The sequence below is a fragment of the Bombina bombina genome, chromosome 4 (assembly GCF_027579735.1).
Source record: "Bombina bombina isolate aBomBom1 chromosome 4, aBomBom1.pri, whole genome shotgun sequence".
Lineage (NCBI taxonomy): Eukaryota > Metazoa > Chordata > Amphibia > Anura > Bombinatoridae > Bombina > Bombina bombina.
In genome coordinates, this window is record NC_069502.1 from 479373848 (window position 1) to 479396826 (window position 22979).

A 22979-nucleotide genomic window follows, 5' to 3' on the forward strand; every position below is an offset into this window, starting at 1 on the left:
AAACTTTGATGGTTTTTTAATGATTTTCTTTAAAATATATTTTTCTTCATTTTTATTCTCAGGAATAGTTTACTATTGATGCATATATATAGTATTAAACATTTTATGAAGTTTTTGTGAGTCCAATTTCCTGTGCTCAACAGGAAATTGGAACTAATTGTTCACTTATATTAACAGAGTGCAGTTAAAATAAACACGAAGCCCCTGATACGGTCGCGTTTCACATATACGCTTCCTCAATGGCAATGGCATTTAGCTCTTTTCCATTGCATTGGATGAAGACTTCTCTAAGTTCTTCTATAAGTGGATCTTCGGGGGTTAGTGTTAGGTTTTTTAAGGGTTTATTGGGTGGGTTTTATTTTTAGCTTAGGGTTTGGGCAATGGAATAGAGCTAAATGCCCTTTTAAGGGCAATACCCATCCAAATGCCCTTTTCAGGACAATGGGGAGCTTAGGTTTTTTAGATAGGATTTTTATTTGGGGGGTTTGGTTGTGTGGGTGGTGGGTTTTACTGTTGGGGGGTTGTTTGTATTTTTTTTTACAGGTAAAAGAGCTGATTTCTTTGGGGCAATGACCTGCAAAAGGCCCTTTTAAGGGCTATTGGCAGTTTAGTTTAGGCTAGGGTTTTTTTATTTTGGGGGGACTTTTTTATTTTGATAGGGCTATTAGATTAGGTGTAATTAGTTTAAATATTTGATAATTTCTTTTTTATTTTGTGTAATTTTGTGTTTATTTTTTTTGTAATTTAGTTAATTGTATTTAATTAATGTAATTGATTTAATTGTAGCGTAATGTTAGGTTTTAGTGTAAGACAGGTTAGGTTTTATTTTCCAGGTAACTTTTTATTTGTTTTTACTAGGTAGGTAGTTAGTAAAAAGTTAATAACTATTTACTAACTAGTCTACCTAGTTAAAATAAATACAAACTTACCTGTGAAATAAAAATAAAACCTAACGGATAGATTACGAGTTTTGCGTTATGAGGGGTGCGGTACTAACTTGCATGTTATTGTCACCGCTCACTTACCTACAGCGCTGGTATTACAGGTTTTTATTAACCCGGCATTAAAAGACAAGAAGTGAGCGTAGAGCAAACTTGTGCTCCATACCGCACTCCAATACCAGCACTGCTTATGTCAGTGGTGAGCTGGTTGTACGTGCCCATGCACGATTTCCCCATAGACATCAATGGGGAGAGACAGCTGAAAGAAAGCCTAACACTTGCAATAAAGCAGCGTAAAGCTTCGTAACGCAGCCCCATTGATTCCTATGGGGAAACAACATTTATGTTTACACATAACACCCTAACATGAACCCCGAGTCTAAACACCCCTAATCTTACACTTATTAACCCCTAATCTGCCGCCCCCGACATTGCCGACACCTACACTTATTAACCACTAATCTGCCGCTCCGGACACCGCCGCCACTATAATAAACATATTAACCCCTAAACCGCCGCACTCCTGCATCACAGACACTAGTTAAATATTATTAACCCCTAATCTGCCGCCCCTAACATCGCCGCCACCTACCTACATTTATTAACCCCTAATCTGCCGTCCCCAACAATGCCGCCACTATACTAAAGTTATTAACCCCTAAACTTAAGTCTAACCCTAACCCTAACACTCACTAACTTAAATATTATTAAAATAAATCTAAAGAAAACCTACTATTAATAACTAAATAATTCCTATTTAAAACTAAATACTTACCAGTAAAATAAACCATAAGCTAGCTACAATATAACTAATAGTTACATTGTAGCTAGCTTAGGGTTTATTCTTATTTTACAGCAAGTTTGTATTTATTTTAACTAGGTAGAATAGTTACTAAATAGTTATTAACTATTTACTAACTACCTAGCTAAAATAAATACAAATTTACCTGTAAAATAAAACTTAACCTGAGTTATACTAATACCTAATATTACACAACAATTAAATAAATTACATAAATTAAATACAATTACCTAAATTAAAAAAAAAAACACACTAAATTGCACAAAATAAAAAACAAATTACAAGATATTTAAACAAATTACACTTAATCTAATAGCCCTATCAAAATAAAAAAAGCCTTCCAAAATAAAAAATACCCTAGCCTAAACTAAACTACCAAATCAGCTCTTTTACCTGTAAAAAAAATACAAACAACCCCCCAACAGTAAAACCCACCACCCACATAACCAACCCCCAAAATAAAATCCTAACTAAAAAACCTAACCTCAGCCAATAGAATGCAAGCTCAATCCTATTGGTGGATTGGATCAGCCAATAGAATTGAAGTCCAATCCTATTGGCTGATTGCATCAGTCAATAGGATTTGTTCAACCTTAATTCCAATTGGCTGATAGAATTCTATCAGCCAATCGGAATCTAAGGGGCGCCATCTTGGATGACGTCACTTAAAGGAACCTTCATTGGTCAGGAGTCGTCGTAAGAAGAGGATGCTCCGCGCCGGATGTCTTGAAGATGGACCCGCACCGCGTTGGATGGATGAAGATAGAAGATGCCGTCTGGATGAAGACTTCTGCCCATCTGGAGGACCACTTCTCCCGGCTTGGATGAAGACTTCTCCCGGCTTCGTTGAGGACTTCTTGCTGCTTCGTTGAGGACTTCTCCCGGCTTCGTTGACGATGGATGTCCGGTCTTCAAAACTGTAAGGGGATCTTCGGGGGTTAGTGTTAGGTTTATTTAAGGGTTTATTGGGTGGGCTTTAGTTTTAGATTAGGGTTTGGGCAGCAATAGAGCTAACTGCCCTTTTATAGGCAATGCCCTTCCAAATGCCCATTTCAGGGCAATGGGGAGCTTAGGCTTTTTTAGTTAGGATTTTATTTTGGGGGTTGGTTGTGTGGGTGGTGGGTTTTACTGTTGGGGGGTTGTTTGTATTTTTATACAGGTAAAAGAGCTGATTTCTTTGGGGCAATGCCCCGCAAAAGGCCCTTTTAAGGGCTATTGGTAGTTTAGGCTACGTTTTTTTTTATTTTGGGGGGCTTTTTTATTTTGATAGAGCTATTAGATTAGGTGTAATTAGTTTAAATATCTTGTAATTTGTTTTTAATTTTGTGTAATTTAGTGTTTGTTTTTTTTGTAATTTAAGTAATTGTATTTGATTTATGTAATTTATTTAATTTTGTGTAATTTTAAGTGTTAATGTAACTCAGGTTAGGTTTTATTTTACAGGTAAATTTGTATTTATTTTAGCTAGGTAGTTAGTAAATAGTTAATAACTATTTAGTAACTATTCTACCTAGTTAAAATAAATACAAACTTGCCTGTAAAATAAAAATAAACCCTAAGCTAGCTACAATGTAACTATTAGTTATATTGTAGCTATCTTAGGGTTTATTTTATAGGTAAGTATTTAGTTTTAAATAGGAATTATTTAGGTAATGATAGTAGGTTTTATTTAGATTTATTTTAATTATATTTAAGTTATGGGGTGTTAGGGTTAGACTTAGGTTTAGGGGTTAATAAATTTAGTATAGTGGCGGCGACATTGGGGGCGGCAGATTAGTGGTTAATAAATGTAGGTAGGTGGCGGCGATGTTAGGGATAGCAGATTAGGGGTTAAAAATATTTAACTAGTGTTTACGATGCGGGAGTGCGGTGGTTTAGGGGTTAATATGTTTATTCTAGTGGCGGCGATGTCCGGAGCAGCAGATTAGGGGTTGATAATTTTATTTTAGTGTTTGCAATGCAGGAGGGCCTCGGTTTAGGGATTAATAGGTAGCTTATGGGTTTTAGTGTACTTTTTAGCACTTTAGTTATGAGTTTTATGCTACAGCTTTGTAATTATAAAACTCATAACTACTGATTTTAGATTGCATTACGAATCTTGTGGGATAGGCTGTACCGCTTTTTGGCCTCCACAAAAAAGCTTGTAATATCGGCGCTATGAAAGTCCAATCGAAAAAAGACTTTACGAAAATTGGGTATGTTAATTTGCGGTACGGCCAAAAAAGTGTGCGGGACAACTGTACCTACAAGACTCGTAATAGCAGCGGTAGTGAAAAATCAGCGTTATGAGCCTTAACGCTGCTTTTTTACTCATAACGCAAAACTCGTAATCTATCCGTAAAATAGCTACAATATATAACGATTAGTTATATTGTAGCTAGGTTAGGTTTTATTTTATAGGTAAGTATTTAGTTTTAAATAGGAATTATTTAGGTATTAATTGTAATTTTCTCTTGTAAGATGTATCGAGTCCACGGATTCATCCATACTTGTGGGATATTCTCCTTCCCTACAGGAAGTGGCAGAGAGAGCACCCACAGCAGAGCTGTCTATATAGCTCCTCCCTTAGCTCCACCCCCAGTCATTCTCTCTGCCTGCTTAACTGCTCACAAGGGCTGAAGAGTACAGGAAAACTTCAGTTGGGGGAACAGTTTGCAGGCTAAACTGCATTAAGGCATGTTCAGCCTATTTTTTTCTAGACAGACTGTGTTATTTCTAGAAAAGGCTGGCAATATCCCCATGAGGGAAAGGTAAGCTGTATTCAGTAAAAGAGGAATCCCAGCTTGCATAAAGTGCTCATAGTTACTGGTGACACTGATAGGAAAAAACGTTTTGGCTTAGTTAAAAATAAAACGTTTTTTGAGGGACTTTAAGGGGTCTTTGTGGCTTGTTTAAGGGATATAAACCCACATGGCTAGTTTAAGAAACACTCAGTGGTGATTTTTAGGCCCCATAACTTCGAGTGAGGTGGGAGGGGCCTATTTTCAGTTGCACAGTTTATTTACCTCAGAAGCATCCAGCTACTTCTCCAGAGACTCCTGCTCTATTTGATGGCTGTAAAGAGGTTTTTCTTTTCCCCACAAATTGTTCCTAAAGGGCAGGTAGGCGCCACAGCAGAGCTGTGGCAAGGTGCTGAATGTTATTTTACCGGTTTTGAAGTTTTTTCAATCCGGTTTTTACATTAAGGGGTTAATTGTTTATTTGCATAGTTGTGCAAAGTTACTAAGGCTTTATGATGCTACTGTAAAAATTTCGTTGTGTTTACTGCTTTTTTACACTGTTTTGCGGAGTTTGTGCAGCTTTTTTTCTTTTATTAAAGGCACAGTACCGTTTTTGTTTAAAGTGTTATTTACTTTGATTAAAGTGTTTTCCAAGCTTGCTTGTTACATTACTAGCCTGTTTAACATGTCTGACACCAAGGAGAATCCTTGTTCTATGTGTTTAGAAGCCATTGTGGAACCCCCTCTTAGAATGTGTCCCACTTGCACTGATATGTCTATAAATTATAAAGAGCATATTTTAGCACTTAAAAATATTGCAATAGATGATTCTCAGTTAGAAGGAAATGAGGGTTTAGCATCTAGCTCTCCCCAAGTGTCACAACCAGTAATGCCCGCACAAGTGACACCAAGTACCTCTAGTGCGTCTAATTAATTTACTTTACAAGACATGGCCACAGTTATGAATAAAACCCTCACAGAGGTTTTCTCTAAACTGCCTGGTTTACAAGGAAAGCGTGTCAGCTCTGGGTTAAGAACAAATGCTGAGCCGTCTGACGCTTTAGTAGCCATATCTAATATACCCTCACAATAATCTGAAGTAGGGGTAAGGGATTTGTTATCTGAGGGAGAGATTTCTGATTCAGGAAAGACGCTCCCTCAGACAGATTCTGATATGACGGCCTTTAAATTTAAGCTTGAACACCTCCGCTTATTGCTCAAGGAGGTATTAGATACTCTAGACGATTGTGACCCTATAGTGGTCCCAGAGAAATTGTGTAAAATGGACAGATACTTAGAGGTTCCTGTTTACACTGATCTTATTCCAGTCCTTAAGAGGATTGTTACTATTGTTACTAAGGAGTGGGATAGACCAGGTATTCCGTTCGCTCCCCCTCCTGTTTTTAAGAAAATGTTTCCCATATCTGACACCATACAGGACTCGTGGCAAACTGAATCCTAAGGTGGAGGGAGCTATTTCTACTATTGCTAAGCGTACAACTATACCTATCGAAGACAGTTGTGCTTTCAAAGATCCTATGGATAAAAAATTAGAGGGTCTCCTAAAGAAAATTTTTGTTCATCAAGGTTTTCTTCTCCAACCTATTGCATGTATTGTTCCTGTAACTACTGCAGCTGCTTTCTGGTTTGAGGCTCTAGAAGAGGCTTTCCAGGTGGAGACTCCATTAGAGGATATTATGGATAGAATTAAGGCCCTTAAGTTGGCTAATTCTTTCATTACAGATGTCGCTTTCCAAATGGCTAAATTAGCGGCAAAGAATTCAGGTTTTGCCATTTTAGCAAGCAGGGCGTTATGGCTTAAGTCCTGGTCTGCTGATGTGTCATCAAAATCTAAATTGTTGAACATCCCTTTCAAAGGAAAGACCCTATTCGGGCCTGCACTGAAAGAAATTAATTCAGACATCACTGGAGGGAAAGGCCTTGCCCTCCCTCAGAATAAAACAAATAAGATGAGGACCAAAACAAAATAATTTTTGTTCCTTTCGGAACTTCAAGGGTGGTCCCGCTTCAGCTTCCCCTGCAGCAAAGCAAGAAGGGAATTCTGTCCAATCCAAGTCAGTCTGGAGACCTAACCAGGCTTGGAACAAAGTTAAACAGGCCAAGAAGCCTGCTGCTGCCTCTAAGACAGCATGAATGGGTAGCCCCCGATCCGGGACCGGATCTAGTAGGGGGCAGACTCTCTCTCTTTGCTCAGGCTTGGGCAAGAGATGTTCACGTTTCCTGGGCTTTAGAAATTGTGTCCCAAGGATATCTTCTGGACTTCAAAGACTCCCCCCCAAGGGGGAGATTTCACATTTCTCAATTTTCTGCAAACCAGACAAAGAGAGAGGCGTTCTTATGCTGTGTAGAAGACCTACATACCATGGGAGTGATTCGCCCAGTTCCAAGAGTGGAACATGGGCTAGGTTTTTACTCCAACCTGTTTGTGGTTCCCAAAAAAAGAGGGAACTTTCAGACAAATATTGGATCTCAAAATTCTAAACAAATTTCTCAGAGTACCATCTTTCAAGATGGAGACTATTCGGACTATTCTTCCTCTGATCCAGGAGGGTCAATAAATGACTACCGTGGACTTAAAGGATGCATATCTACACATCCCTATTCACAGAGATCATCATCAATTCCTCAGATTCGCCTTTCTGGACAGGCATTACCAGTTTGTGGCCCTTCCCTTCGGGTTGGCCACGGCTCCCAGAATTTTCACAAAGGTGCTAGGGTCCCTTTTGACGGTTCTAAGACTGCGGGGTATAGCAGTGGCGCCTTATCTAGACGACATCTTAATTCAGGCGTCGACTTTCCAGCTAGCCAAGTCTCACACGGACATCGTGTTGGCTTTTCTGAGATCTCACGGGTGGAAGGTGAACATAAAAAAGAGTTCTCTCATCCCTCTCACAAGAGTTTCCTTCCTAGGGACTCTGATAGACTCGGTAGAAATGAAAATATTTCTGACGGAGGTCAGAAAATCAAAACTTTTAATCACTTGCCGAGCTCTTCATTCCATTCCTCGGCCATCAGTGGCTCAGTGTATGGAAATAGTTCCTTCTGCCCGCCTACACCTCAGACCACTGCAACTATGCATGCTCAAACAGTGGAATGGGGATTATGCAGATTTATCTCCTCAACTGTATCTGGACCAAGAGACCAGAGATTCTCTTCTCTGGTGGTTGTCTCAGGACCACCTGTCTCAGGGAATATGTTTGCGCAGGCCAGAGTGGCAAATAGTAACGACAGATGCCAGCCTGCTAGACTGGGGTGCAGTCTGGAAATCCCTGAAATCACAGGGCTTATGGTCTCGGGAGGAATCTCTCCTCCTGATAAACATTCTAGTACTGAGAGCGATATTCAATGCGCTTCAGGCGGGGCCTCAGCTAGCTGCGGCCAAATTCATCAGATTTCAGTCAGACAACATCACGACTGTAGCCTATATCAATCATCAAGGAGGAACACAGAGTTCTCTAGCGATGATGGAGGTAACCAAAATTATCCGATGGGCGGAGGATCACTCTTGCCATCTCTCAGGAATCCATATCCCAGGGGTAGAGAACTGGGAGGCGGATTTCCTAAGTCGTCAGACTTTTCATACAGGGGAGTGGGAGCTCCATCCGGAGGTATTTGCCCAGCTGACTCAGCTATGAGGCACACCAGAATTGGATCTGATGGCATCCCGACAGAATGCCAAACTTCCGCGTTACGGGTCCAGGTCCCGGGATCCCCAGGCGGTACTGATAGATGCTCTAGCAGTGCCCTGGTCCTTCAATCTGGCTTATGTACAGTGGGGCAAAAAAGTATTTAGTTAGCCACCAATTGTGCCACTTAAGAAGATGAGAGAGGCCTGTAAGTTTCATCATAGGTATACCTCAACTATGAGAGACAAAATGTGGAAACAAACCCAGACAATTACATTGTCTGATTTGGAAAGAATTTATTTGCAAATTATGGTGTAAAATAAGTATTTGGTCACCTACAAACAAGCAAGATTTCTGGCTCTCACAGACCTGTATCTTCCTCTTTAAGATGCTCCTCTGTCCTCCACTCATTACCTGTATTAATGGCACCTGTTTGAACTTGTTATCAGTATAAAAGACACCTGTCCACAACCTCAAACAGTCACACTCCAAACTCCAATATGGTGAACACCAAAGAGCTGTCGAATGACACCAGAAACAAAATTGTAGACCTGCACCAGGCTGGGAAGACTGAATCTGCAATAGGAAAGCAGCTTGGTGTGAAGAAATCAACTGTGGGAGCAATAATTAGAAAATGGAAGACATACAAGACCACTGATAATTTCCCTCAATCTGGGGCTCCACGCAAGATCTCACCCGTGGGGTCAAAATGATGACAAGAACGGTGAGCAAACATCCCAGAACCACAGGGAGGGACCTAGTGAATGACCTGCAGAGAGCTGGGACCAACATAACAAAGGCTACCATCAGTAACACACTACGCCGCCAGGGACTCAGATCCTGCAGTGCCAGACATGTCCCCCTGCTTAAGCCAGTACATGTCCGGGCCCGTCTGAAGTATGCTAGAGAGCATTTGGATGATCCAGAAGCATATTGGGAGAATGTCATATGGTCAGATGAAACCAAAGTAGAACTGTTTGGTAGAAACACAACTTGTCGTGTTTGGAGGAGAGAGAACACCATACCTACTGTGAAGCATGGGGGTGGCAACATCATGCTTTGGGGCTGTGTCCCTGCAAAGGGAACAGGACGACTGATCCGTGTACATGAAACAACGAATGGTGCCATGTATCGTGAGATTTTGAGTGCAAACCTCCTTCCAGCAAGGGCATTGAAGATGAAACGTGGCTGGGTCTTTCAGCATGACAATGATCTCAAACACACCACCCGAGCAACGAAGGAGTGGCTTCGTAAGAAGCATTTCAAGGCCCTAGAGTGGCCTAGCCAGTCTCCAGATCTCAACCCCACAGAAAACATTTGGAGGGAGTTGAAAGTCTGTGTTGCCCAGTGACAACCGCAAATTATCACTGCTCTAGAGGATATCTGCATGCAGGAACGGGCCAACATACCAGCAACAGTGTGTGACAACCTTGTGAAGACTTACAGAAAACGTTTGACCTCTGTCATTGCCAACAAAGGATATATAACAAAGTATTGAGATGAACTTTTGATATTGACCAAATACTTATTTACCACCATAATTTGCAAATAAATTCTTTCCAAATCAGACAATGTGTTTATCTGGATTTGTTTCCACATTTTGTCTCTCATAGTTGAGGTATACCTATGATGACAATTACAGGCCTCTCTCATCTTCTTAAGTGGGAGAACTTGCACAATTGGTGGCTGACTAAATACTTTTTTTCCCCACTGTATTTCCACCGTTTCCTCTCCTCCCACGTCTGGTTGCCAGAATCAAGCAGGAGAGAGCTTCGGTGATTCTTATAGCGCCTGCGTGTCCACGCAGGACTTGGTATGCAGACCTGGTGGACATGTCATCTGTTCCACCGTGGACTCTGCCAATGAGGCAGGACCTTCTAATCCAAGGTCCGTTCAAGCATCCAAATCTAATTTCTCTGCATCTGACTGCATGGAGATTGAATGCCTGATTCTATCAAAGTATGGTTTCTCTAAGTGGGTCATTGATACCCTGATTCAGGATAGAAAGCCTGTCAACAGGAAAATCTATCATAAGATTTGGTGCAAATATCTTTGTTGGTGTGAATCCAAGGGTTACTCATGGAGTAAGATTAGGATTCCTAGAATTTTGTCTTTTCTCCAAGAAGGATTGGAGAAGGGATTATCTGCTAGTTCCTTAAAGGGACAAATATCTGCTTTGTCTATTCTTTACACAAACGTCTGGCAGATGTCCCAGACGTTCAAGCGTTTAGTCAGGCCTTGGTCAGGATCAAGAACCATAGATATTAAGCTTCTGTCTTGGAAAGTTTTGTTTTTAGTAGCTATCTCTTCGGCTCGAAGAGTTTCTGAGTTATCTGCTTTACAGTGTGACTCACCTTATCTTATTTTCCATGCAGATAAGGTGGTTTTACGTACCAAACCTGGATTCCTTCCTAAGGTTGTTTCTAATAGGAATAGCAATCAGGAAATTTTTGTTCCTTCGCTGTGTCCTAATCCTTCTTCAAAGAAGGAACATCTCTTGCACAATCTTGATGTGGTTCATGCTTTAAAGTTTTAATTACAAGCAACCAAAGATTTCCGTCAAACATCTTCATTGTTTGTTGTCTATTCTGGTAAGTGGAGAGGTCAAAAGGCTACGGCTACCTCTCTTTCTTTTTGGCTGCAAAGCATCATCCGTATGGCTTATGAGACTGCTGGCCAGCAGCCTCCTGAAAGAATTACTGCTCATTCTACTAGAGCAGTGGCTTCCACATGGGCTTTTAAAAATGAGGCTTCTGTTGAACAGATTTGTAAGGCGGCGACTTGGTCTTCGCTTCATACTTTTTCCAAATTTTACAAATTTGATTATTTTGCTTCTTAGGAGGCTATTTTTGGGAGAAAGGTTCTACAAGCAGTGGTGCCTTCCATTTAAGGAACCTGTCTTGTCCCTCCCTTCATCCGTGTCCTAAAGCTTTGGTATTGGTATCCCACAAGTATGGATGAATCCGTGGACTTGATACATCTTACAAGAGAATTTATGCTTACCTGATAAATTTCTTTCTCTTGTGATATATCGAGTCCACGGCCCGCCCTGTCTATTTAAGACAGGTAGTATATTTTTATTTAAAAAACTTCCATCACCACTGTACCCTATAGTTTCTCCTTTTTCTTCCTAGCCTTCGGTCGAATGACTGGGGGTGGAGCTAAGGGAGGAGCTATATAGACAGCTCTGCTGTGGGTGCTCTCTCTGCCACTTCCTGTAGGGAAGGAGAATATCCCACAAGTATGGATGAATCCGTGGACTCAATACATCACAAGAGAAATAAATTTATCAGGTAAGCATAAATTCTGTTTTTATTTATATTTATTTTAATTATGTTAAAGTTAGGGGGTGTTAGGGTTACGTTAGGGTTAGACTTAGGGTTAGGGGTTAATATTTTTAGTATAGTGGCGGCGATGTTGGGGCGGCAGATTAGGGGTTAATAAGTGTAGGTAGGTGGCGGCAATGTCGGGGGCAGCAGATTAGGGGTTAATAAGTGTAGGTAGGTGGCGGCGATGTCGGGGGCAGCAGATTAGGGGTTAATAAGTGTAATGTAGGTGTCGGCGATGTCGGGGCGGCAGATTAGGGGTTCATAAGTGTAGGTAGGTGGCGGCGATGTAGGGGCAGCAGATTAGGAGTTAATAAGTGTAATGTAGGTGTCGGCGATGTCAGGGGCAGCAGATTAGGGGTGTTTAGACTCGGGGTTTATGTTAGGGTGTTGGTGTAAACATAAATTTTCTTTCCATTTAGGAATCAATGGGGCTGTGTTACGGAGCTTTACGCTCCTTTATTGCAGGTGTTAGGCTTTTTTTAGCCGGGTCTCCCCATTGATGTCTATGGGGAAATCGTGCACGAGCACGTAAAACCAGCTCAAAGCAGCGCTGGTATTTGTGTACAGTATGGAGCTCAACGCTGCCATATTGCCTGCTAACGCCAGGTTTTTGCAAACCTGTAATAGCAACGCTATAGGGAGGTGAGCGGTGACAATAACTTGCAAATTATTACCGAGCCGCTCATAACGCAAAAATCTGGCCGAAAGTTTGTTATTTTTTGTAATGGTAGTATTTTTTTAGTTTTTTGTAATTTTAGTGTTTATTATTTTTTATAACTGTAGTTTTAATTTTTTTTTGTAATGTTAGTTTTTTTTTATTTTTAGTAATGTTAGGTTTTATTAGTTTAAAGGGACACTGAACCCAGTTTTTTTCTTTTGTGATTCAGATAGAGCATGCAATTTTAAGCAACTTTCTATTTGACTCCTATTATCAAATTTTCTTCATTCTCTTGGTATCTTTATTTGAAATGCAAGAATGTAAGTTTAGATGCCGGCCCATTTTTGGTGAACAACCTGGGTTGTTCTTGCTGATTGGTGGATAAAGTCATCCACCAATAAAAAAAGTGCTGTCCATAGGTCTGAACCAAAATAAAAGCTTAGATGCCTTCTTTTTCAAATAAAGATAGCAAGAGAACGAAGAAAAATTGATAATAGGAGTAAATTAGAAAGTTGCTTAAAATTGCATGATCTATCTGAATCACTAAAGAAAAAATGTGGGTTCAGTGTCCCTTTAAGCTTAGGTTTTATTTTTATTTCACAGGTAAGTTTGTATTTATTTTAACGCGGGATTTAGTAAATAGTAATATTGTAGCTAGTTTAGATTTTAAATTTTATTTCACAGGTAAGTTTGTATATATTTTAACTAGGTAGTTAGTAGATAGTTATATTGTAGCTAGCTTAGGTTTTATTTTTATTTCACAGGTAAGTTTGTATTTATTTTTAAATAGATATTTACTTAAATTTAATTTAGGACTATTTTAATTATGTTAAAGTTAGGGGGGGTAGGTTTAGGGGTTAATATAGTTTAAATTAGGTAGTTCGATGAAGGGGCGGCAGTTTAGTGGTTAATATGTTTAGTTAGTGCTGGCGATGTGGGGGTACGGCGGTTTAGGGGTTAATAGCTTTATTTAGTGTTTTAGTTAGTGTCGGCGATGTCGGGGAACGGCAGTTTAGAGGTTAATAGGTTTAGTTAGTGTCGGCGATGTTTGGGAACTGTGATTTAGAGGTTAATAGGTTTAGTTAGTATCGGCAATATCGGGGAATGGCGGTTTTGGGGTTAATAGCTTTATTTCGTGTTTTAATTAGTGTTAGCGATGTTTGGGAACTGTGGTTTAGAGGTTAATAGGTTTAGTGTCGGCGATGTTTGGGAACTACAGTTTAGGGGTTAATATGTTTAGTTAGTGTTGGCAATGTCGGGGAATGGCGGTTTAGGGGTTAATAGCTTTATTTAGTGTTTTTTGTTAGTGTCGGCAATGTTTGGGAACTGCGGTTTAGAGGCTAATAGGTTTAGTTAGTATCTGCAATGTCTGGGAACCGCGGTTTTGGGGTTAATAGCTTTATTTAGTGTTTTAGTTAGTGTCAGCGATGTCGGGGAAACGGCGGTTTAGGGGTTAATAGGTTTAGTTAGTGCCGGCGATGTTTGTGAACTGTGGTTTAGGGGTTAATAGGTTTAGTTAGTGTCGACGATGTCAGGGAATGGTGGTTTAGGGGTTAATAGCTTTATCTAGTGTTTTAGTTAGTGTCTGTGATGTCGGGGAACTGCGGTTTAGATTAGAAGAATGAAAAGTTCAGAATATGAATAAAGAATGGATCCAAAATTTAGGAAACTGATTTATTAATTTTCGGAATTTTAGTTATGGTGCCGATTCGGAAATTCTGATTCATTTAAATCTCCAAATCGGCCAAAATTCGGCCAAAACAAATTGCACATATAAGAATTACTTGTAGTAATGTAACATCCTGCTATATTATATCATATGTGACTTATATCTGCACAATAATACCCATTGATCTTGTTAATATTAGATTCTGAGTAGCGATTCATAATACACAGTTCAATACATTTATATTTGTACAAGATGATCGCTATACTAATGTTGTATTTATGTAATGATCCTTAGGGGCCCATTTATCAAGCTCCGGATGGAGGGCCAGTGTTTCTGGTGAGCCTGTAGGCTCACCAGAAACAGCCGTTATGAAGCAGCGGTCTAAAGACCTCTGAGCAGATTTAGCTCTCTTTTTGTGTTTTTGGTTTTCACATTATTAAAGGAACATTAAACCCAAAATTTTATTTTATGATTCAGATGGAGAATACAATTTTAATCAACATTCCAATTTACTTCTATTACCTAATTTGCTGCAATCTTTAGATATCCTTTGTTAAAGAAATACCAATGTACATTGGTGAGCCAATCACGAGTCATCTATGTGCAGCCACCTATCAGAAGCTACTGAGTCTATCTAGATATGCTTTTCAGGAAAGAATACCAAGAGAATGAAGCAAATTAGATAATAGATGTGAATTAGAAAGTTGTTTAAAATGGTATTCTCTATCTGAATCATGAAAGAAAAAAAAATTGGGTTTAACTTTTAATGTTTGATGTTGTTGTGTTGTGTATATATATATATGTAATAATCACTATATAATTTATTTTATGATGGTTGAAATAATTGTTGACAACCTATGCAATGTATGATCTCATTGGTTGTTTTGAAATTGAGGCAGTTCTTTTTTGATTAGGTGGAGGGGCTTTACACCTTGGTTGTGTTTGTTCACTTGCGCTTTGTCTGATGAAGGGATGAGATCCCCGAAACGTCACTATATATTTTTGTGCACAATAAAGCACTTTTCCAGTGAGTGTAAGCCTTTTTTGAACAATTTATTGCTTTAGCATGCACCCTGGCAGTTGTTGTTGACAGTGAGAGTACACTTGTTGGGATCTATATATATATACACACACACACATACACACAGTATGTATTTTGTATTATGTTTGTGTAATTTGATTAATGTAACACAATAATTTAATTATCTGAATGTTCATTTATCATTGCAATTAAAGGGATATGAATCCCCAACATTTTATTTTGTTATTCAGACATACTATTTTAAAAAAAACTTTTCCAATTTACTTCTTTTATCAAATTTGCTTCCTTCCCATGATATTCTGTGTTGAATACATACCTGGGAAGGCATCTGGAGCACTACATGGCAGGAAATAGTGCTGCCATCTAGTGCTCTTGCAAATGGATAACATTCTTGCAAAACTGCTGCCATATAGTGCTCCAGAAATGTGCCGGCTCCTAAGAATATATACCTGCTTTGCAACAAAAGATATCAAGAGAACAAAGACAATTTTATAATAGAAGTAAATTAGAAAGTTGTTTAAAATTGCATTCTCTATCTGAATCATGAAAGAAAATGTTTGGGTTTCATGTCCCTTTAAGTAGATTTTAAAAATATGATAACTATAAAATTACACATACTGGTATAAAGTTGCTAATTGCAGAGATGTATTGATTTTTATTATTAATAAAGTGAAACAAAAATCAACATGAATATTGAATTAATTAGTGGACATATATTTTAATTTTAAATTGCATGCATATATTTTACATCACTTAAAAGTGTTTCATTTATAACGAGGCTGCTGCATTGTTTTGCGTAGAAATGTTATGTCTCCAGGGGTACGCAATATGCATCTGGTCTCAGTCTAATTGAAAAATGCTGACTTGGTTGTAGTTATCAATCCTTTCTAGGAAGCTAAATATTAGAGCTAGAAGCATTCTAGGAAATGCAAAATTATTCATAACAGAATGCAGTTTTAATAACAATAGTGATCATATGACCTCCAACAGTTTTAAGATTATATTAAGTTCACATATTTAGATATAAAACCAACAGCTAAATTACAAGTTTTGCGTTATGGTGCGGTAGGGCTATACCGCTGAAAAATTGGCCATTGCGCGTGGAATGGCAGGTCTGACGTATTACAAGTCGCGGCGGTATAGCTATACTGCAAGCGTTTTAGCCTGTAACGCGATGATCCGCTCTGCACTCAAAAAATTATGTTTGAGTGCAGGATTTTCCATAGCGCCATATTACAAGTTGTTCGGGCAGGCTATAACGCTAGCATTATAGCTTATACCGCCACAATCCGTTCCGCGATCTGAGACAAGTAGTTATGGATTTTGCAAAACAAAAATGTTTCACAAAACTCATAACTAAAGTGTTACAAAATACACTAACACCCATAAACTACCTATTAACCCCTAAACCACCACCCTCCCGCATCGCGAATACTATATTAAACTTATTAACCCCTAAACCGCCGCCCACCCACATCGCCAACACTAAATAAATCTAGTAACCCCTAAACCACCGGCCCCCTACATTGCCAACATTATAATAAATCTAGTAACTCCTAAACCGCCGGCCCCCCACATAGCCAACACTATAATAAAACTATTAACCCCTAAACCACCGGTCCCCCAAATCGCTACTAATAAACTAAACCTCTTAACCCCTAAACCACCTGCCCCCCACATCGCTACTAATAAATTAAACCTATTAACCCATAAACCGCAACATCGCAACACACTAAACCTAACACCCCTAACTTTAAATTAAACTTACAATATAACTATCTTTAAATAAATAAAAAAATTACCTGTGAAATTAAAAAAAAAAAACTAAATTTAAACTATAAATTAAACTAACATCACTATTTTAAATAAATGAAAGAAACGAAAATTAAAAAAAAATAACATTACAAAATAATAAAATCCGAAAACACTATGAATAAAAATAAAAAAAATAACATTACAAAAAATAATAAACACTAACATTAAGAAAAATAAAAACATCTAGGATTACAAAAAATAATAAACAAAATTATCAAAAATAATAAAAATTACACCTAATCTAATAGCCCAATAAAAACAAAAAAGCCTCCCCAAACTTAAAAACACCTCCTAACCTAACAATAAACTACCAATAGCCCTTATAAGGGTCTTTTGTAGGGCATTGCCCTAAGTTAAACAGCTATTTTACCTAAAAAAAATTACAGTCCCCGCAACAGTAAACCCCCCACCCAACGTATGCCCCCAAAATAAAAAAACGAAGTCTAACAAAAACCTAAGCTACCCATTGCCCCTAAAAGGGCATTTGTATGTGCATTGCCCTTAAAAGGGCATTCAGCTGTTTTACTGCCCATCCCTAATCTTAAAATAAAAACACCACAAAAAAAACTAACACTAACCCCAGGAAATCTACTCACGGTTCCTGAAGTCCAGACATCCATCTTCATCCAGGCGGCAAGAAGTCTTCATCCTGGCGGCGACATCTTGATCCATCGCGGGGGCATCTTCTATCTTCATGGATCAAGATATTGCGATAGATCAAGATGTCGCCGCCTGGATAAAGACTTCTCGCTGCCTGGATGAAGATGGATGTCTGGACTTCAGGAATCGTGAGTAGATTTCCTGGGGTTAGTGTTAGGTTTCTTTTTGTTTTTTTGGGGGATTTTTAACAGGAAGCATTGGCTTCAGGTGCCAGGGATGGTCTCCGCAATGTGACACAACTACTCAAAAAAGAACTGTGTCAGCAGGAAAGAACTTTAAAAAACATAAACGCTTTTCGGCCGTTGCTGTGCAGCCTTTCTCAATATGATAAAGTAAAATAAAGACAGAGTTCTTTTTTGAGTAGTTGTGTCACATTGCAGAGACCATCCCTGACACCTGAAGCCGACACTTCCCGTTATCGGCCAGGAATACAGGGGGGTGGCTCTGCAGTGTGTGCTATCATTTACACTTGTTGGCAGGATTGTGGTGTGTGTTCTTTTGGGTATCCATAAGGTTAATAAGTATTTTCCACTTTTGGTTAAGTAATAATTATTATACAACTTATTTTAACATGATACTAATAAATTCGTTTTTAAGCCTTATCATCTTCAACGATTTAGTAGAATTCATTCTACAACTTTACGGTTCTATGGGAATGAGTGCTAATTAAACCCCTTCTTGTCCCCTTTTCCCTTTCCTCTCTTGTATACATTATATTTTAAGGGGTAGCACTGAGGTTACACTCACCTCTTATTCCCTGGTATTACGCTATCATAGTGCCAACAATATTTCCCTAGTTTAATCAAATAATAATAATCATTCCGATATATGCCCTGTCAGTAAAATAGCTTTATCATTTCCTGCCTTGACTATGGCAATTCTGTCTTTTCCCGTCTCCTAAGCTACCGCCTGTCCCCACTGCAATCCATCATGAATGCCTTTGCCAGGCTTATTTTCCTTAAGCACTGTTACACATCTGCTGGATCTCTTTTGACCCTAACATACAAAGCCCTCACCAATACTGCAGCCTCCTTTATATCTGGCATTATCTGGAAATACTCCACAACTCGCACCCCCTGCTTCTCTCCTCATCTCTCATTACTTCCTCACACTATAGTCTGCAAGATTTTTCTAGAATTGCACCTATTATATAGAACTCCCTGCCTCGCTCAGTCAGACTTTCATCTAGTCTCAAAAACTAGAGGTGTTTCATAAATGCATATCTGTTCAAGGAATCGTACAACGTACATTAAGATATCTCTACTACTTATGTTTCCCTCTCCCTCAACTTCCCCATGTACTTCCTTTAAAATGTAAGCTCACAAGTCCACCTGTCCTGTTGATCCTTTTATGTAAATATGGTTTACAGCTTACAGTGAATCAAGTACAGGGCCATCTACCCTTCTTATTTATGTAAATGTATACTGATTATTGTACTCAATAACTGTATACTTAATGTTACAGCGCTGTGTAATATGTAGGCTAAAGCAAAAGGCTACTACTACTCCTTACTAATTCTTCTTGACCTGTCCACTGCTTTTAAAACAATTGACCAGCCTCTCTTCCTAAAAATACTACATTCATTTGGCATCCGAGACACAGCCTTCTCCTGGTTTGCCTCATATCTTTCAAACCGCTCGTTTTAAGTTTCCTTTAACAACATATCTTCTATGCCTCTCTCAGTTTTGAGTACCGCAAGGCTCTGTATTGGGTCCCTTGCTTTTCTCTCTCTATACATCCTCCCTCATTTTTTCACACATTGATTATTGCAATCTATTTCTAAATGGCCTTCCAAAACACCACCTCTCCTCCCCAATCTATTATGAATGCTTCTACTAGACTCTTCCACCTAAGCCGCCAATCTACATCAGCTCCTCCACTCTGCCAGTCTCTACACTGGCTCCCCATACACTCCAGAATACAATTTAAAGTATTAACCCTAACTTACAAAGCACTCAACATTCTAACTCCCAACTATATTTCCACTCTCATCTTGAAATATTCCCGATCCCATCCTCTTTGATCAACCTCTGACCTATGTATCTCCACTCCTGTTATCTCTATGTCCCACTCACATCTCCAAGACTTCTCACGTGCTGCTCATGTCCTCTGAAACTCTCTACCCCGCTCCATAAGATTGTCTCCAACCTTGTATAGCTTCAGACGCTCCTTGAAAACATACATATTCAGAGAGGCTTACCATCTCTCCTCCATCTCTCATTCAAACCAAAATAATTCTTGAAATGCCTGACTCACTGCTGCAACTACAATCAATGTGACAAGCTACCCCAATATGCACCCTATACCTGTAGACTGTGAGCTCTCCGGAGAAGGGCCCTCTTCCTCCTGTAATGGATTTGTTTAGTTTTGTTATGTTTTGTAGTTTAGCACAAATCCTTGTCATTGTATACCCCTATCATTGTACAAAGCGCTATGGAATTTTTCGGTGCTATACAAATAAATGATAATAATAATAATAGGCACTTTATAAATAAATGATAATAATAATCATCATCATCATACCCAAGCCTTCCCCATCCTAATGCCCCCAGTGCTATAAAATTAAATCACAAGCCTATGAACCATCATTTTCTCCACAAGTAGGGACTTATCTCTTAAATTATAGCTTTATATTCTCAATCACATATTACTCTTGAAAATTTTAAATGTGATGTGATCTATTTTAAAGGGACAGTCTACTTGAAATCTTTTATTGTTTAAAAAGATAAACATTTTCATTCCCTAGCTTTGAACAACCAACATTGTTATATTAATATACTTTATAACTTCCAAACCTCTATATTTCTGCCTGTTTCTAAGCCCTAGCAGGCTGCCTCTTATCTCAGTGCATTGTATTAGTTTTTCACAGCAGACAATGCTAGCAAATGTTTGCTACACAGATATCATTGTGGATTTATGAGACAGCACTAATTGGCTAAAATGCAAGCTTGTAAAAATCACTGAGATAAGGGGGCAGTCTGCATAGGCTTAGATACAAGGTAATAACAGAGCTTAAAAGGTATATTAATGAGGGGGGTGGAGCCGGGCGCATCCAAGATGGACGTGTAACTCCGTTGTCCGCTGATGTTACAGCACAAATTGCTACAATTGGGGGGTTTGTGCCTAAAAATATCCCTGCAAACTGGTGCAGCCTATAGCCTAAGCCCATCACACCTGTACCGGAGCTTTTTCGGCGTCTTTGAAGCCGTCCCTGACCGTGACCACAGCAGCTGGAGACTCCCGGTGCGGCCTGTCAGCCCACGCTACCCTTCAGTGCACTGTGCGGGGAACAAACCGCAGCATCGAGTGGAAGGTACCAGGGTCAGTGGATCTCTGGATAAATCAGCTGGCCCTGCACAGTGTTGAGTGTGACCGAAGGGCCTTTTTACCCCCTATACAGGGAGTGCAGAATTATTAGGCAAATGAGTATTTTGACCACATCATCCTCTTTATGCATGTTGTCTTACTCCAAGCTGTATAGGCTCGAAAGCCTACTACCAATTAAGCATATTAGGTGATGTGCATCTCTGTAATGAGAAGGGGTGTGGTCTAATGACATCAACACCCTATATCAGGTGTGCATAATTATTAGGCAACTTCCTTTCCTTTGGCAAAATGGGTCAAAAGAAGGACTTGACAGGCTCAGAAAAGTCAAAAATAGTGAGATATCTTGCAGAGGGATGCAGCACTCTTAAAATTGCAAAGCTTCTGAAGCGTGATCATCGAACAATCAAGCGTTTCATTCAAAATAGTCAACAGGGTCGCAAGAAGCGTGTGGAAAAAACAAGGCGCAAAATAACTGCCCATGAACTGAGAAAAGTCAAGCGTGCAGCTGCCAAGATGCCACTTGCCACCAGTTTGGCCATATTTCAGAGCTGCAACATCACTGGAGTGCCCAAAAGCACAAGGTGTGCAATACTCAGAGACATGGCCAAGGTAAGAAAGGCTGAAAGACGACCACCACTGAACAAGACACACAAGCTGAAACGTCAAGACTGGGCCAAGAAATATCTCAAGACTGATTTTTCTAAGGTTTTATGGACTGATGAAATGAGAGTGAGTCTTGATGGGCCAGATGGATGGGCCCGTGGCTGGATTGGTAAAGGGCAGAGAGCTCCAGTCCGACTCAGACGCCAGCAAGGTGGAGGTGGAGTACTGGTTTGGGCTGGTATCATCAAAGATGAGCTTGTGGGGCCTTTTCGGGTTGAGGATGGAGTCAAGCTCAACTCCCAGTCCTACTGCCAGTTTCTGGAAGACACCTTCTTCAAGCAGTGGTACAGGAAGAAGTCTGCATCCTTCAAGAAAAACATGATTTTCATGCAGGACAATGCTCCATCACACGCGTCCAAGTACTCCACAGCGTGGCTGGCAAGAAAGGGTATAAAAAAAGAAAATCTAATGACATGGCCTCCTTGTTCACCTGATCTGAACCCCATTGAGAACCTGTGGTCCATCATCAAATGTGAGATTTACAAGGAGGGAAAAACATAATTTATGCTTACCTGATAAATTCCTTTCTTCTGTAGTGTGATCAGTCCACGGGTCATCATTACTTCTGGGATATTACTCCTCCCCAACAGGAAGTGCAAGAGGATTCACCCAGCAGAGCTGCATATAGCTCCTCCCCTCTACGTCACTCCCAGTCATTCGACCAAGGACCAACGAGAAAGGAAAAGCCAAGGGTGAAGTGGTGACTGGAGTATAAATTAAAAAAATATTTACCTGCCTTAAAAACAGGGCGGGCCGTGGACTGATCACACTACAGAAGAAAGGAATTTATCAGGTAAGCATAAATTATGTTTTCTTCTGTTAAGTGTGATCAGTCCACGGGTCATCATTACTTCTGGGATACCAATACCAAAGCAAAAGTACACGGATGACGGGAGGGATAGGCAGGCTCTTTATACAGAAGGAACCACTGCCTGAAGAACCTTTCTCCCAAAAATAGCCTCCGATGAAGCAAAAGTGTCAAATTTGTAAAATTTGGAAAAAGTATGAAGCGAAGACCAAGTTGCAGCCTTGCAAATCTGTTCAACAGAGGCCTCATTTTTGAAGGCCCAAGTGGAAGCCACAGCTCTAGTAGAATGAGCTGTAATTCTTTCAGGAGGCTGCTGTCCAGCAGTCTCATAAGCTAAACGAATTATGCTATGAAGCCAAAAAGAAAGAGAGGTAGCGGAAGCTTTTTGACCTCTCCTCTGCCCAGAGTAAATGACAAACAGAGAAGACGTTTGTCGAAATTCCTTAGTTGCCTGTAAGTAAAATTTTAGAGCACGGACTACATCCAGGTTGTGCAGTAGACGTTCCTTCTTTGAAGAAGGATTTGGGCATAAAGAAGGAACAACAATCTCTTGATTGATATTCCTGTTAGTAACTACCTTAGGTAAAAACCCAGGTTTAGTACGCAGGACTACCTTATCCGAATGAAAAATCAAATAAGGAGAATCACAATGTAAGGCTGATAATTCAGAGACTCTTCGAGCCGAGGAAATAGCCATTAAAAATAGAACTTTCCAAGATAACAACTTTATATCAATGGAATGAAGGGGTTCAAACGGAACGCCCTGTAAAACATTAAGAACAAGGTTTAAACTCCATGGTGGAGCAACAGTTTTAAACACAGGCTTAATCCTGGCCAAAGCCTGACAAAAAGCCTGGACGTCAGGAACTTCTGACAGACGTTTGTGTAACAGAATGGA